General features: G+C 38.3%; 1 protein-coding gene across 1 annotated transcript in view; it reads right to left on the bottom strand.

Moving 5' to 3' along the window:
* The window catches only part of PCDH7 (protocadherin 7), a 685,085-nt gene that overhangs the window by 357,389 nt on the left and 310,100 nt on the right, over positions 1–17,596 (bottom strand). The gene's annotated exons all lie outside the window — the stretch shown is intronic.

The following is a 17,596-nucleotide window of genomic DNA, read 5'->3' as shown; positions in this document are numbered from 1 at the left end:
GTAGTGTTCAAATACCAAAGATGTCTTTGACAAACAGAATGTCTAGGAAAACACAAGGGTCAATGATTTGGGAAGCCAACTGAAATCCTTTGAAGATTTTTCCATTTTGAAATACCTTGTATACTTAATACTTTAAAACTGAATTTGTTGGCAGGAAACATATAGTTGATAAAGAAGTTTGATTAATTACCAGGGGAAAAAATCTGTTATTATTTTATTGTTAAAAGATTATTTTCTATAATTCATGAAATTATAAGGATAGTACTAAAATAATAGATAAACAGATTGCAAACCAAGTAATGAAAGTTAAACTAAAAAAGGTTTAATTGTGTGTGGTTATTATGATCAATCTTCCTGCAGAATTACAATATCTAAGTTTACTTAAAATTAATCAAAGTCTACTTCTATAAAGATTTACAGTGTTGGAAACTGTCTAGGATATCCCACTCTTTCTGTAGAGTTGGGATTGACTCTATGACAATATTTACTACTATTATGATTGTTGACGATATGTTCAAAAAAGTAACAACATATTCAACCTTTATATTTTCCAAAAGGTATTCTAACTTTTAACCATTAAACTCTAAATTTACTGTGTTGCTTATGTTCCTGAATTATTATAAATGGAATTTACAACTTATCTTAACTATAAAAAAAAATGGAAGAAAAATTAGGCTCATTAAAAGAACAAACTAATGCCACACATCACCACACACTTGCCTGTTAATTGTACATCTATTATAACTCAGAAAAAGATTACCAACAAAAAAAGTCTAAGAAGACAAAAATGTCTGTCTAAGATTAATTTTGGCAATTATTATATCCTTTAAATTCTTGCATAAATTTAAACTGGTAAGAGCGCACACATTTTTAAATCTATATATCACATTTTCCATAACAAAAGATAAAATTCATCTTGCCACAAAGTAGTTGAAAGAAAGGAAAAAAGCCATTAAGAACTTTTTTCGAAACTTTATAAATTGAATTCTACTGATATAAATTGCAAATCTCAATGAAGGCCAGAGGGTTTCAAAATGGGTTACTAATGGGGAAACTGAAAAGAGTTGCATCGCTTCCCCAAATCTGTAAACTGCCTTGGCTAGTGACATGAATGTGTCTCCACAAATATTCTGTATATTTTTAAGAAAAGATAAAACATTTTCCATTGCTGTTATTCCTGACACAATGCCTCAGCCTCTAAGTACTAAGCAGGCTTGGCGTTGTTATATACTGGAGAGTAAGATCCAACCACAGCTGACCCTTCAGCAGGTTTTCAGAGGCACTTAATCTCTTCGGATGTGATTGCCCAGCCTTCTCCTGTGAGCCTTAAACCACTTGCCTTCAGGATTGCAGCATAGCATCTGCCATTAGCCCACCACACTCCCTAACTAAACAATTCAATCTTTTAATTTTTTCCCCCTTTCTGGTTACAAATCAAGCTCTTGGACCTGTTGAATCTAAATGTAAGTACCAAATATTTACACTGCATATTTATCTTTAAAAGGTCTCAATGAATTAGAATTGTCATACTTAAAGGTAATTAAAATATTTACTATAAATAGAAGTCCAGGATCAACAATATATAGCAATAAACTCTATTAAATCATTAATTTCACTAAAATTTCCCATTGTTTTTACAATAGTATTATTGTGACATTATTCTAATGATGTTCTACTTCATATTTAAATATAGAAATCCATTTGCATTTACTATATTTTTATCTCATATATTCATGTTCTTTTCCTATATTCTTTGCATTTGTCACTCCCAATTCATTGAAAATTATCTGTTATTTGCTTTATATCTTTAGTGTCACCTCAAAAATTAGACCACTAAGGAGTTGCTGTCTATACCCACTGAGTTCTTCTCATAGAAGTTATGCAGTGAATACTAGTGAATAATGAAATTCTAATTATAACGTTAACTTCTTGGAAGGAACACCCACAGTCCTGCAGACATATTACTGCTTCAAGACTCAGCAAGAGGTTAAAAATAATCTTAGGAAAACAGAAAGGATGCTTTAATGCTGCTCTTAGTTTGGTTTTATTGACTTATCAAATGTTTTAGACTTTGCTTTCACAACTAGAGTAAGTTCAAAATAAATGCAGAAACACATAAATTATAATAATTGATAAAGTGGAACATAAATGAGAAATGGTTCCCCTTTTCTATACAGAAGAAGAAAACAAAATTACATTTGGTTGGCGGTAGTAATCTTAAAATCTGAAACACTGGTTCCACTGAGCTGTACTAATAGCATCACAGAGAAATAGGTGATAGGTTGTACTTGTAAAGAAAAAAGTATATCTCTGTGATGTACTATGTGATGAACACCAGAACTTTCCTGTGGATTTTTTTATTTCATACTCTATTTTGATTGTATATCTTTTAATTCCATACAATATTTGAAGGTGCTCATGCAATTTAATGATAGAAGGATGAACACAGAAATTTAAAAATAACAATATCACACATTAACAAATATTTACTATTTTAGTTCTATCTATTGTTGCTATACCAGACACCCTTATCACTTTATTGAATAAGTTGATAAAGATCAACTTATACCCTCAAAGTTTGGGAGGCCGGGAGTCTGAATTCAGGGCACCTGATGCAAGGAAAGACTTTCTACCAGTTCTGCAGTAAGGTCACCATCTACTTTCAATATTTGTGTTCCTAAATTCCTTGGAGATCCCACATGTCTTGGCATAAATCTTAGTTTGGGTCTAGAATATTCTCAAACCACGATCTAAAATCTAAAGAGTACATTATGCTCCCAGTTGGTTCTTAAAGATAGTGGGTCCTATTTCTTTCTCTTCTTGCTTCTCCCTCTTTTCATCTCTTAAAAGATTAAGGTAATATAGACCCAATCCAAGAGGACTTCCCCTTATGTAAAATCGGAATTGTAACCTAATTAAAATTCTTACACCTCCCAACACCACCCAACTCCCTTGCTCAGAGTGGCTAATCACATAAAATCATGAGCATGATTACATCATTACATAACTACCAATTTCTATCACTATAAAACTGTCACAGCATTGAATGTAATGGTCTAGTCCAGTTGAGACATTTTGCAGGAATATAATTCAACCTCTGACACATTTTATAAAAATAAAAAATAATGAAATACTGGCTGAATGAAAGAAAGAGAATTCTCAATGAAAATCTAAAACAAAGTGTATTAGACAGGAATCATAAAAAATAAGAACTAAAATTTTAATCTACTGTGGAAAAGTTTCCAATAGAATTATGTGGTACATTACCACCATTACTATATTTAAACTCTGTTGGTAAAGACCCTGTGACTAAGTATTTAAACTGGTCATATACATAAATATCCATATGACCCATGAGATAGGCTTTAGTACCAATTGTAAACAACACATAGAGTGATGCTGATAGAGTTGAAAGGAAAAGATAACAGGCAGATAGTTGCACATCATTCTACTCGCTTGAGTTAAATATGTTGTAGCAAAGGTCATGACCCACAATATAGGATGGTTCATGGTATTTATACATAAGAGAAAGAATGACTAAAAGAGAAAGAATGAGTTTTAAACCAGTATGTCTCAACTACATGACAGGGAGAATAAATCCACATTACAGACTTGACTATTATTCTTCATTTTCAAGATTAAAATAAATTAAGTAGGCTTTCCTAGAACTAAATACACTTTAAAAATCACAAAGAGTACTTGGGAGGAAGGGGAGGAATAAAAGAATGTGATGCCAGACCCTACCTTAAATCACATGAATCCGAGTTCAGGCAAAGTCTCATTATAATGAATTTTAATCTCTCTGCATGGGACTAAGAATTAAAGAGAGGAATGAAATGACCCACAGTAGGAAGAATACTGTAAAAAGCCTACAGATAACAAATTTTTCCAGCGAATCCTTGTCTTTAAGAGTTTCCAGGGAGAATCAATACTGAGTGTTTCCATCTTGAAAACTGAACCATTGGCAGAAAGATGTCTCATATCTGAAAGTGTCTGAACTGTATTTCTGTCTGTAGTGACAAATTTTCAGAATTGGAGGAAGACCCATCAACAACCTACACTATGCAGATGACACAACTTTACTTGCTGAAACTGAGGAGGACTTGAAGCATTTGCTGCAGAAGGTCAAGAACTGTAGCCTTTGATATGGATTGAAGCTCAACATCACGAAAACAAAGATTCTCACCACTAAGCCAATTGGCAGCATCATGATAAACAGAGAAGAGATTTAGATTGTTAACAGCTTCAGCTTGCTTAGTTACACAATCAATACTCTTGGTTCCAGCAGTAGGAAATCAAAAGATGGATTTCATTGAGAACATCTACTCTCTGGGACCTTTCCAGAGTACTGAGGAGCAATGATACCAGTTTAGAGACTAAGGTGCATCTGATTCAAGCCATGGTTTTCACAATTACTTATTATGCAACAGAGAGCAAGACAATCAATAAGGATAATAGAAGAAAAATTGATGCCTCTGAGTTGTAGTACTAGAGAAGAGTATTGAACAAACAGATCTGTCCTAGAAAGGGTAAAACCAGGCTGGCCTTGGAGGCAAGGATTTAGAAGCTCTGTCTCATGTACTTTGGGCAAGTGTCCAGGAGAGACCAGTCCTTGGAGCAGGACATCATACTTGCAAAGGTAAAAGGACAGAGTAGGAGGGGAAGACCCTAGATAAGGTAGTTTGACACTGTAACAAGGGTAATGTGTAGTAGGTGTGTCAAAGACAGTGAGATTGGCTCAGGATAGGGCAGAGTTCAGAGATATTGTACAAAGGGTCACTAAGAGTCAAGAGTGACTCAACAACATATAACAACAAATGCAGAAATTAGTCCATATTTCTGTTTTCCCAAAGGAGAAATCAAAAGACCTTGAGGAAGAATATAAATTACTCAGTTATTGAAAGTGTTAAGAGCTAAAAACTGGAAAGTATAATCAAGGAAAGATGGGTTGGCAAAACACATTCCAACGACCGAGGGTTGAGAATGTATGAGAATTAGAAACAAGAGGAAATGAAACAAACAAAAAAAAATATTTAAGCAAGTAAAGAATCTGATTAAATCAATGAATTTGAAAGTTTGATTTGACAATTGCGTACAAAATAGGATGAGGCAGAAAGATTGAAAACAAAATTATACTAAGAGGGATCAAACTATCAAGAAACAATTACTTAGCAAGAGGTAAAACTTAAAGGATGTGATGACAGGAAGTGCTCAAAGTGACTTGAGAAATGAGAGATGCAAATCAAAACCACTAGCATTGGCAGTGTTAAGTTGCTGCACACTTTTAAATTGACCACCGGGCTTAGAAATACATTGTTTCCGCTATAGGCATCATTCATGGCAACATGTTAGCTAGATTGAAAGCAATAAATGTTGGAGACGATGTGGAGAGATTCGAACTCTCATATAGTTACTGGAAATGTAAGCTGGTACAACCACTCCGGATGGCAGTTTGGGATTTCCTCAAGAACTGAACATAGAAACTCCATATAACTTAGATAATCCATTGTTAGGAATATGTTGTTGTTGTTGTTGTTGTTGTGTGCCGTTGAGTCGCTTGCGACTTATAGCAACCCTATGTACAACAGTCCTAAACTCTGCTCTGTCTTGTGCCAATCGCACTGTCTCTTCTGACACACCCATCCCGACTACCCCAATCAGTGAATCAATTCACCTCATAGAGAGCCTTCCCCTCCTGCGCTGTCCCTCCACCCTCCCAAGCATGATGTCCCTCTCCAAGGACCCGTCCCTCCTTACAACATGCCCAAAGTATGTTAGGAGGAGCCTCAGAATCCTTGCCTCCAAGGAGCATCCTGGTTTCTGGTTTAACCCTCTCTAGGATGAATCTGTTTGTCCATGGTACCCTCAATACTCCAGCACCACAGCTCAAAGGCATCAATTCTCCTTCTATCCTCCTTAGTCACTGTCCAACTCTCTTCCTGGCTACCGGTGCCAAGAGTGTTGACTGTGGAGCCAAGCAAACTAAAGCTGTGAACAATCTCAATCTCTTCACCATCCATCCTGATGCTGCCAGTTGGCCCAGTGGTGAGAATCTGTCTTCTGGACATTGAACCTCAATCCATATTGAAGGTTGCAGTCCTTGACCCTCTGCAGCAAGCACTTCAGGTCCTCCTCAGTTTTAGCAAGCAGGGTTGTGTTGTCTGCATAACGCATACTGTTGATAGATCTTCCGCCAATCTTGACCTCACATATTTCCTCATAGAGCACAGCCTCTTGGATAATCTGTTCTGCATACAGGGTGAAAAGGTATGGAGACAGGACATATCCCTGGAGTACGCCCTCCCCAATTTTGAACCATGCAGTGTTTCCTTGCTCTGTTCTGACGACTGCCTCCTGGTCCAATTATAGGTTTCACCTTAGCACGATCAAGTATTCTGGATTCCCATTCTTCTCAGAGTCAGCCACAGTTTGTTATTATGGTCCACACAGTCAAACGCCTTTGCATAGTCAATGAGACACAGAGAGACATTCCTCTGGTAGTTCCAGCTTTCAGCTAAGATTCATCTAACATTAGCTACAATATCCCTAGTTCCACGATCCCTTCTAAACTCAGCCTAGACTTCCATCAGTCCTCTGCTGATGTGCTGTTCCTCACGGAAAATAGCTCTGAGAGATGAGATCTGTATACCAATATTCACAATAGCATTATTCACTATAGCAATAAAGTGGAAACTGCTCAAATGTCTCTTAGCAAACAACTGGGTTGAGAAAGTGTGATCCATCTACATGATGGACTACTATGCAGCACTCAGGAGTAACAATTTTGAAAAATACTTCATAACACAGGAGAGGCTAGCAGGCATTATGCAGAGCAAACTAATACAGGCTCATAAGAACAAGCACTGCAAAACATCATAACTGCAAACACAGAAGAATAACTAGTAGCACGTGCACAAATGGCCTCTAAAGAGTGAAGGAGGAGGAGGAGGAGGGCAGGGTGGCTGAAGGTGGGTAACAGAAGTCATAGGGTTTCAAATTTGGCAGGTGGAGGGAGAAGGTGAAGGAATTAGAAAAGATCCAGTGGTGATCAAAAAAGATGGGGTAATAGTGGACATATATCAATGGTGACTGATTTTATATGACACGATGTATGGGAATGATTGTATGAAATACAATGTGAATTTAAAAAGATAAAGACTTTTCTATTTCCAGTAGACATGTAGTCATGTCTATATTGGTTCGTAAAACTAGTGCAAAAATAAAAATAAATGCTTTTGAAATGTTTCTTGCTTTAGGGGGGGAAAATGATAAACAATTATTCAGCCAAAGGTAGGGCTTAATGGAGGTGGTAATAGTGAGAATGGACAGGTGACAATCATTCTAAACACTGTGAGGTGTCAAGCCAGATTCATTCTTTAATTTACTATGCTACATTTACTTTCCATCATTTAGCTGTCAATTTCTCCTACTAGGGTGTTTTACACGTTGCTTTGACACTGAAAAATACTGCTATGATGCTAAAGCAAAAGATGAGTTGCTTTATTTAGGAGAGGCTGCTGTCAAGGACTTCTCCAGAGTGTTAAAGAGCTACAGTGACAGTCAGTCTGGACACCAGGGTGCACCTGATCCAGGCCATGGTCTTCTCACATGCTTGGTATGCAAATGAGAGCTGGACAATTGACTAAAGACGACAAAAGAAGGATCAATACCTTTGAGTTCTTGTGCTGGGGAAGAGTATTGAACATGGCTGTGGACTGCCAAGAGAGCAAAGTGGCCTGTCCTGGAAAAGGTAAAACTAAGTTGCTCCTTGGAGATGAGGAATTTGAAACTCTGTCTCATATATACTTTGGGTGTTTTGCCAGGAGGGGCCAGCCCTTGGATAAGGATAGCATGCTTAAAGGGTAGAACTTCAGCACAGGAGAGGAAGGTGCGATAGAATGACTCAATGACGTGGCCAGGGGGGTCAAGCGTGTCAGAGATGGTTAGGTTAGTTCAGGATAGGGCAAGGTTCAGAGTCATTGTTCATAGGGTTGCTATGAGTCGTAGTCAACTCGATGGCACCTACCAACAACAACATAATGCTAAAAGTTATGCCACAAATATTTGGCAAACATCTTCAGGGTTACCTATGATAGACATGTTTAAGTGCTATCTCTAGATTAAGATGGGCTAGAAAGAACTGGCCATCCACTTCTGAAATTTCTAGCCTTTGGAAACTCTTTCAACAGCAGCAGTACGTCGTCTGGTATAGTGCCAGAAGATGAGGGCCTCGAATTGGAAGACCCTCCAGAACAAAAACTGAAATATTGACTACAACACTGAGTTTAAGCAGGGATAGTGAGAATGGTCCCAGAGTGAGGAGAGTTTTGTTTTGTTGTAGAGTCAATATGAATCAGGGTGCATGTTATGACACCTAACAACAATATTTAGCTTGTGTCTGTTTTGTTCTGATGCTTCGAGAATTTTCCAGGTGTACTAATGGAAACTCATACATAGATGTTGTTTCGAGTTGAGCACGACTCATAGCGACCCTACGAACAAAAGGCCTAAATCCCCTTTACAACTATCGACATTTATCAAAGTTCATAGAGTTTCCAGAGGCATTGGCATGTAAAATCGGACAATACAAAGCAATGATGTTTCCCATAAAATAGAAGAATTAAGAAAATGCTGTGAAACTTGACTAGGAATTTAGGGCAGGCATTTCAAAGGAGAGGGTGTGTGGGTTGAGATGTCTCCAAAGAAATTGGACAGATGATATATACTTCAGACTGGTACAGATTCCAGTTGGGAGAAACAGGAAAGGATAAAAAAAGGAGAGTCCCAGGAAAATGAAGTCACTTTGAAAAATGATAAGCAAAAAGGTAAATAAGTACCAGAAAGAAAGAAAAACATTTATGTAGCAAAGTACTGGAGTGAAGTTAGGTGCTGATTAATATGGCTTCAAAAATGGCTATGGGATTCATTAACTAGGTCATTATAGGTGTCAAAGTTCTAAACTCGGGGCGGGGGGAGGGATATGATCAATGATACCAAAGAAAGTAAAAGATCGAGGGTTCTTAAAATAAGTGAGAAATTGAAGAGGAGGAGCAACTGCCAACTTTAAAAGTATAGGAAAAGAGAAAAGTGAGTTAGAAGGGAAAAGAAAAAGGGTTTATGGAATGTTACGTGTGTATTCATTTGTAGGTCTTTCTTGACTCTTACTGCTTTTAAAATACAAGAGTTATGAACACCTGTAGGCCCTGAAGAAGGTTTGTATTAAGAAAAATATTAAAAGGACAAGCAAAACCAAGAAAAGTAATTGTTAATTGCTCAGTTCCTAACCTAATAGTTGCAACGCATTAGGCAGGGCAGGAGAAATATGTGTCTTTCTGCTTCTATGAAAGTCCTGGAAACCCCATCAGGGCAGCCCTACCCTATCTTATTTGGTATCATTGAGTCAGAATTAACTTCAAGATCATGGATTGTAACATAATGTGGGAGAGAAATTGAAAGAGGTCAATAACAGGTAAGCCAACCTAGAGTAAAAAGAGCAGTAAACTTTGAAATAAGATTTTTAAAAATAAGGCACAACACAAAATAAAATATGTAGAGAAATCTTACGTAAGGGATGGAGGTGTGTGCACTCACATGAGAGTATGAGTGTGTGCATTGAATAATACAAAAAATAGTTAATTAGAAATAGCGAGAAAAAGAATTCTTTTTTGAGCAACTCCATAGATTCTCTATGTGACCTCACATAAGCTCGCTGACCTTTGGCTCTTATGCCTTAGGCTCAGGGCCTGCATAATGGCGATAATAGTACCTGCCTCACACTAACTTAAATTCTCTGGAAATTAATGAGCTAGTTTATAAAAAGAGCCTTAAGCTCCCTCAAAGACATATACTATAAAAGGTATTATACCTCAGGCCACAGCTACATAACTACAGCTATCTCCCATTACGCTTTAGGACTGTTCTTAAAGAAAATATGGAGCTGGCCTAGTAATTCACAGAGTATCTAAACAGGCTTTGTCAAATCTACGTGAAATTACACATCAAATAACAGCATTAATGCACTAAGATGTTATTGTTCAAAATACAAGTTATTTGTAAAGCAAATGTATATACATAAATATGCTCATTTTTCAAGAGCACATTAAAAAAAATTTATACTAGTTTATATACAGAACTAGAATACTTTTATTTTTCAGACCGGATTCTTCGAATTTCCCTCACCGCCCTATCCATCAAATTGTACTACTTCATGATTAATTCCCACCCCCACCCCCACCCCCCAACATTCTTATCCCTCAGCGTCCAGCCTCCCCACCACCTTGGATCTTCACACTCCTCATGCTACAATTATGGTTTTAGCCACTACTTGTCCTTGTGAGACTGAGTTAGTTCACTCAGCATAATGCTCTCCCGTCCCTCCCAAGTTGAGTAATAATTTACAAAATCATTGCTCCTGCATACCAAAATTTCTCAATCCATTCAATTGTGATTGGACATCTGGCTGTATCAATGTTCTTGCATTGGTGAATAACGCTGCTATGAACCATGTTGTACAAGTCTGCATTTGTGCCTCAATTCTCATTTTTTTCAGGGTGTATTTCAAGTAGTGGAATAGCTGAGTAATGTGGAATTACCATGTTCAGCTTTTTCATGAAGTGCCAAACTGCCTTACAGACTGGTTGTGTACCATTTTACAATCCCACCAATAACGTATAAGAGTTCCTCTCTTGCCACACCCTCTCCCAACATTTATTACTTGTTCTGTTAAACTTTACCACTGTTACTGGAGTAAGATGGTACCTCATTGTGGTTTTGATTTGTGTCTCTCTTATTGCCAGTGATTTGGAACATTTCTTCATGTGTCTGTTTGCCATTCAAATATCTTCCTCTGTAAAAATTATTTGCATGTGTTTTTACCATCTTGTAATGGGGTAATCAGTCTTTTTCTTGGGGAGGTACTGAAGTACTCTGCAGACTTTTGTTATGAGACTCTTGTCTGAGATGGTATTACCAAATGTTTCTTTTGGTATGTTTTCTTATCACCCTGTTGGAAAAAGTTTTTGACGCATATATGAATTTAATCTTTAGAAGGTCCCATGCACCAATTTTATTCTGTTCAGACTGTGAATTTCTGGCTGTATTTAGCAGTCGCTTTATACCTTAGACTAGTGCTTCTAAGCTTGATCCCAGTTTTTCCTCTTAGGAACTTTGTGGGTTTGGGCTTTACTCCCAGGTCTCTGATCTACCTTGAGTTGATTTTTGTGTATGGTGTGAGTGAGATGCAGGCACTTGATAATATTCCATTCATCACGTTAAAGGAGCTCAGATGGCCTAGTGGCAAGAAGCTGCATTGTAATCCTGAAGGCATGTGGTTCGAGGCCACCAGCTACTCAGGAGAAGGCTGGGCAATCTCTTCTCATGCGATTAACTGGCTTCGATTCCAATGCAATGGTACACCACACACACACACACACACACACACACACACACACACACTCATGTTAGAATAGAATCATGTTGTTGTTGTTGTTATGTGCCATAAAGTCACCTATATACCTACCCCCCCCATGTTGCTGAGTCAATCCATCTCATTAAGGTCTTCTTCTCTTGTGCTCTTCCTCCACACTTCCAAGCATGAAGTCCCTCTCCAAGGGCTGGTCCCTTCTCCCAACATGTCTGAAGTATGTCAGACAAAGCTTCAGAATCTTTGCTTCCAAGGAGTAGATTGTCCTAACCCTCTCTAGGATGAACCTGTTTGTCCTCCCATCAGTCCATGGTATATTCAGTACCCTTCTCCAGCACCACAGCTCAAAGGCATCAATTCTTCTTCTATCATCATTACTCATTGTCTAGCTTCCTGATAAAAGTAATTACAAAGACCATAGCCTGGATCACATGCTTTAATATCCAAAAATTGATCGCAGGATCCACTATTCTAATTATCTTCTGGCCACCTAGAGGTCATATTATGAGTAGACAGTGATGTTAACATGCTGTAGTTGGTCTTCTGCTGTGTCCCCAGTCCTCCTCATTGGAAATACTGGTGAACCAAGGTGAGAGATGAAGGACCCACATGGTCATTCTCAAGTATGATCACCTTGAGCCTTAAAAGTATAAAAAATATAAATGAGGACTTATTTACCTGATCATTTAAGGTATGTAATGAAAGCTATTCAACAAATAAATATTTTGCATTCCTGCATTGATATAGGTATTCATTTTCTCTTCCTATGACACATGCAGATAGATACTAAAATGAGCATATTTCATTGAACTGTGCTTTATTTTCTTTTTCTTCACAGAGACTGCTTTTTAGTTTAACAAATTTAAGGTCTGTGAAAACTTTGTTTTAAGCAAATGAATTGGTACAATTTTTCCCACAGCATGTACTCGCTGTCTCTGTTTCACATTTTGGTGACTCTCACAATATTCCAAAGTTTTTGATAACACTTTTGCACACTTAATAACTATAATATTATAACTATAATATAACTTTTCAATGCAAAAGGAAACCAAAATCTAAATATGGTGGCCCAGAATTGGAGGAAGACTCATCAACAATGTTATGCAGAGGACACAACCTTGCTTGCTAAAACTGAGGAGGACCTAGAGTACTTGCTGCAGAAGGTCAAGGACTTTAGTCTTCAATATGGATTGAAGAACAACATCAAAAAGACAAAGATGCTCACCACTGGGCCAACTGGCAGCACCATGATAGATGTAGAAAAGATTGAAGTTGTTGTTAATTACAGCTTGCTCAGCTCCACAATTGACACTCTTAGAACAAACAGTTGGGAAACAAAAAGACAAAATGCACTGGGGAAATCTGTTGTCAGGGACCTTTCCAGAATACTGAGAAACAACGATGTCAGCCTAGAGATGAAGATGTGCCTGATAGAGGCCATGGTTTTTGCAATTACTTACTAGGCACCAGAGAGCTGGACAATGACTAAGGATGACAGAAGAAGAATAGATGCCTTTGAGTTGTGGCGTTGGAGAGGAGTAATGAACATATCACAGACTGCCAAAAACAAGTTAAGTCTGTCTTGGAGAGTTGAACCCAAGTTTCTCCTTGGAGGCCAGGATTTTGAAGCTCCATCTCATATACTTTGGGCATGAGGCCAAGAGGGACTGATCCTTGGAGAAGAACATCATGCTTGGAAGGGTGGTGGGAAAATAAGGAAAGGAAGACCCCAGATGAGATGGATTGACACAGTAACTGGGACCATGGGGCGTAGGTGTGTTGGAGTCAGTAAAACTGGATCAAGACAGTGCAGGCTTCTGAGCTGTTGTACATAAGGTCATTATGAGTTGCAAGCGACTTAACAACACATAACAAACAATACTGATCAGGTAAGAAGTCATGTTGCCAATCCAAAGGCATGAAGTTTTACTCTCCTAGCTGCTCCACAGAAGAAATATAGGCAATATCTTCCCTGACAATTTACTGCCTCTGAAAATGTACCAGAGGGTTGGCTATGCATTGATTCTGACTCAATGGTATACATCAACAGCAACAATATCTTACATTGATATTTGCTTTATTGTGTTGGATTGGAATCTGACACACAATATCTCTGAGGCAGACCAGTGCTTATGAACTTGGGTTCAAGACCAAGACCATGTGCCAACATAGAGGAATTAGAAGTATTTGAACTACACAAATAGTGCTTATATTATTATCATAAGATGTAGCCATTATATAGAGAAAATGAGATTAGTCTACTATTTAATATACATTTTTATGAAATAACATTACCCAGTTGGAAACTTAGGGAGCTCTGCTGACCTTGTGGGTAAGGAGTTGAGCAGCCAACACAAATGCAGGCAGTTCAAATACATCAGCTGCTCTGTGGGAGAAAGCTAGGCAATTTCCTCCTGTACGATTTATAGCCTCTGACACCCTTCTGGAGAGTCAGCATGGGTCAATTATAATGTGACCACACATAACAACAGTAAATCTACTAATCGATACAATGACTAGAGATGACAGAAGAAGAATTGATGCCTTTCAGCTGTGGTGCTGGAGAAGAGTACTGAATATACCACGGATTGCTAGGAGAACAAACAGGTTTGTCCTGGAGAAGGTGAAACCAGTCTGCTCCTTAGAGGCAAAAGACTTTGAAGTTTTGTCTGAAATACTTTGTCCATGGTACTAGGACAGACCAGTCCCTGTAGAGGGACATCATGCTTTAAAGTTGGAAGGACAGCCCGGGGCGGGGAGGGGGAAGACCCTGAGATTGACTCAGTGACTGGGGTAATGGAAGTACGTGTATCAGAGACAGTGAGGTTGGCTTGGGATAGAGCAGGGTTCTGAGCTGTGGTAAATAGGGTTGCTATGAGCTGCAAGCAACTCAGTGGCACATAACAACAACAAAAACATAGTAAGCCTGGTGGTAAGAAGCTGCACTGTGATCCCAAGGGCACAGAGTTCAAATCCACCAGCTGCTTTGTGGGAGAAGGATGGACAATCTCCTCCTGTTTAAGTGCCTCTGAAAACACACAGGAGGGTCAGCGATGGGTCAGCTCTGACTTAATGGTAAACAACAACAGCAACATAGCAGTAGTCAAGAAATCAAAAGGCATGTTGCATTGGGGAGATCTGCTGTCAAGTACCTTTCCAACATTCTACAGAGCAAGACTGTCAGTTTAAAGAATAAGGTGTACCTGCTCCAAGAAATGTTTTTCAATTACATTCAATACATAGGAAAGTTTGACAAGTAAAGATTGCAAAAGAAGAATCAAGCCTTTGAACTGTGGTGTTGGTGAAGAATATTGCATTTATCATGAACTGCCAAAACACCAAAATTGTCTTGAAGGAAGTATTACCATAATGCTCTGTAGAAGCAAGGATAGTGAAATTTTGTCTCACTCACTTCGGGGTCTATTGTGAGGAGGAATCAGTCTTTGGAGAGAGACATCTTTCTGAGAATAAGTCAGTGAAAGAAAAGAAGATCTTCCACAAGATGAACCGACAGAGTGACTGTCACAATGCATTTCAGCAAAAGATCTACCATGATGACGTAGGATAGGGCAAGATAGGCTCTGCTGTTAATAGAGTTGCTGTGAGTTGTAGCTGACTTGATAGCACCTAATAGCAACAACAGCAGCAACAGCAATAAACCTAAACCAGGTATACACGTCTAGCAGGAAATACTCACAAGCTCAGATTTAACACAAATACAGACAAGAAGCCATATCCTGTCCTGTTTTCCCTCTGAACATTTAAAGAAGATGAATTCCACACGTTTCAAGGTCATTAAAGAAACACAGTAATTTTCTAAAAAGTGTTTCTTTCTTTGAAACATGTAGAAAGCGGAAATCAAATTATAGCACAGTATGATAACTTCTTTATTTTTCTTTCACCTATGCAGATTAATTTTAAAAGTTTAAATTATATTTTAGGTAATCATATAACTACTCCTCTTTTTTGAAAGCACTGAGGTAACACGTGTCACTCATAATCTGCACATTTAAGAAATTAATTTTGAAATGAACATTAATATGCTCTTCTGTTTACAGAACACAATCGTTACCAAGTATGAATAATACTTCCAGGTGCTACCTATTAAAAATTCCTTGTTGCAGAATCCATCTGTAGTTTTTGAGACAGGAAAGAGAGAACAACTGCATATTCACAAATATAATAAAACCTATATTTTTACCCATACTCAATTTGTAGTTTGTTTATAAGGTAGCCATCACGACATAAAATAATCATTACTGCATTATGGCAAATAATTAGACACATACTTCAAAATATTTACTTTCGATCCAAGTTAGTAAAAGATCCTAAACTACAGCCTGTTGTTGTTGTTAAGTGCCATTGAGTCGCAGGTGACTCATAGCGACCCTATGAAAGAGAGTCCTCAACGCTTGGGTGCCTTTCATCCTCTCTCCAGGTTCATAGGGTTGCCAGAGGCAAGCTATTATGGAAGTGGATGCCACTCCTCCTTCCACGCTTGTTTTAATCGGGGAGCTCCACCCCACTCTCTGTCCGCATTGGGTAACCTGCCATTAACTCATTTGACACATCAGTGTCACAGTGTTCAGCCTCACAGCAACCACAAGTTACCACTGTACAGCAAGTGGACACACCAGGGCAATACACCTAGAGGAATGTCTGAACAAAAACAATGAAAGACTCAGTGTCTTAAAACCCAACAAGCCCAAATGCTGGCAAACTCCTTGCCCCAGACCCCCAATTCCTCTGGCAAGTCCACTTGCTTCTTGAGGCATGGCAGGTTTGAGGGCTCAGGGCACTTGTGGTGTGGTGTTCTTTTGGCACCACGTGGGGTCCAGCAGAGCAGACTTGCCAGAGGAACTGGGGGTCTGGGGAAAGGAGTTTGCCAGCATTTGGGCGTACAGGGTTTTAAGACACTGAAAAGTCGTGCCCCACCTAGGGTCTTGGGAGATTTAATGTCAGCAGAATCCAGACTTTAAATAAACTACAGCCTACAAAAGAAAAATGGGTTGTTCTTTGATAGCTCTTACTGTTGCAAAGCATCGTTGTATTGATTGTTCCTAGTAGTGACTCGAGGTAGAACAGTTGGAAATCTCACCCTGTTCTGTGCCATTCTCACAAACTCCACCACTCCCAAGCACTAGGGCAGTGGCCAATGTTAGGAAGTGGGAAATACAGCTAGACGTTAGAAATGTGATTATACACAACAGCTACTATAAGAGAAATTATAGCGTAGGGGTAAGAGTACAAATACTTTCTCCCCTTGGAGTCCATTTCTTACAACCGACAATGCCGTTATAGGATTTTATTTGCAAAAGGATGGGACCCGCCGGATTCCAGCCTTTGGAAAGATTTTTTCAGGTTAAATTTCTTTCCTTATGGAATACTGCTCTGTGTCTTACAGACAACTTTATTGGAAACTTTAAATCTGTACCTTCCTTTTTAGCTTCAGTAGTTTCTCCATAAATCGTCTCCTTATCTAGAACTCACATACAGCTGTCTTAGTCACATCAATTATTTCTGAATGGGCTGAAAAGTCTTTTTTTATTTTTTTCCAATTCACTTAGTTATGTCCATCAAACAGACTTCTAATGACTCTCTTTGTCAGTCATAAGGCACTGAAACAGTCATGGAGCAGAACACTGCAGCTTTATCAGGAGCAGTGTATGTATTTTTAAAGAGGAATTTTCTCAGACAGTGGAAATCTTTCCTTGCAAATGAACAGGCACTTAATTAATCTGCAAACATCTTCAACCAGTGTTGGTAGCTGTTGAACAAACACATTCAGGATTCCATAGTGCATTAACTATCATGTATCTGGCAGAATCTTCAAACGAACTTTAATCAGATTTCTAAACTGTTTCGGGCCATCTCTCTTTGCTAACATTTCAAGATCCCTCCACAATTCAGATTGCCTTTTTTTTGTTTTTTAAAGTCAATAGGAGATGAAAGGCTATTAAAAAGAAACATGTTGAGACATTTGGATTAATTAAAACATTCATCTGGAGAAGAAGAAGTTAAATGACTATATTAATTTATTTTGCTTTGCCTGCAATTACATTTTTGACATTGTTGTTTGAATATGTACTCAAGAGACTAAGATTGCAGGTGATTCTTCATACCACTGATATCCATCCCATCCGTGCCCCACAGTGACTGGAAGATGAAATACAA

This window comes from Elephantulus edwardii, unplaced genomic scaffold, assembly GCF_000299155.1.
Source record: "Elephantulus edwardii isolate Elephantulus edwardi_28Jun2011 unplaced genomic scaffold, EleEdw1.0 scaffold00142, whole genome shotgun sequence".
In the NCBI taxonomy this organism is placed as follows: domain Eukaryota; kingdom Metazoa; phylum Chordata; class Mammalia; order Macroscelidea; family Macroscelididae; genus Elephantulus; species Elephantulus edwardii.
This window is presented reverse-complemented; position numbering and strand designations above follow the sequence as displayed.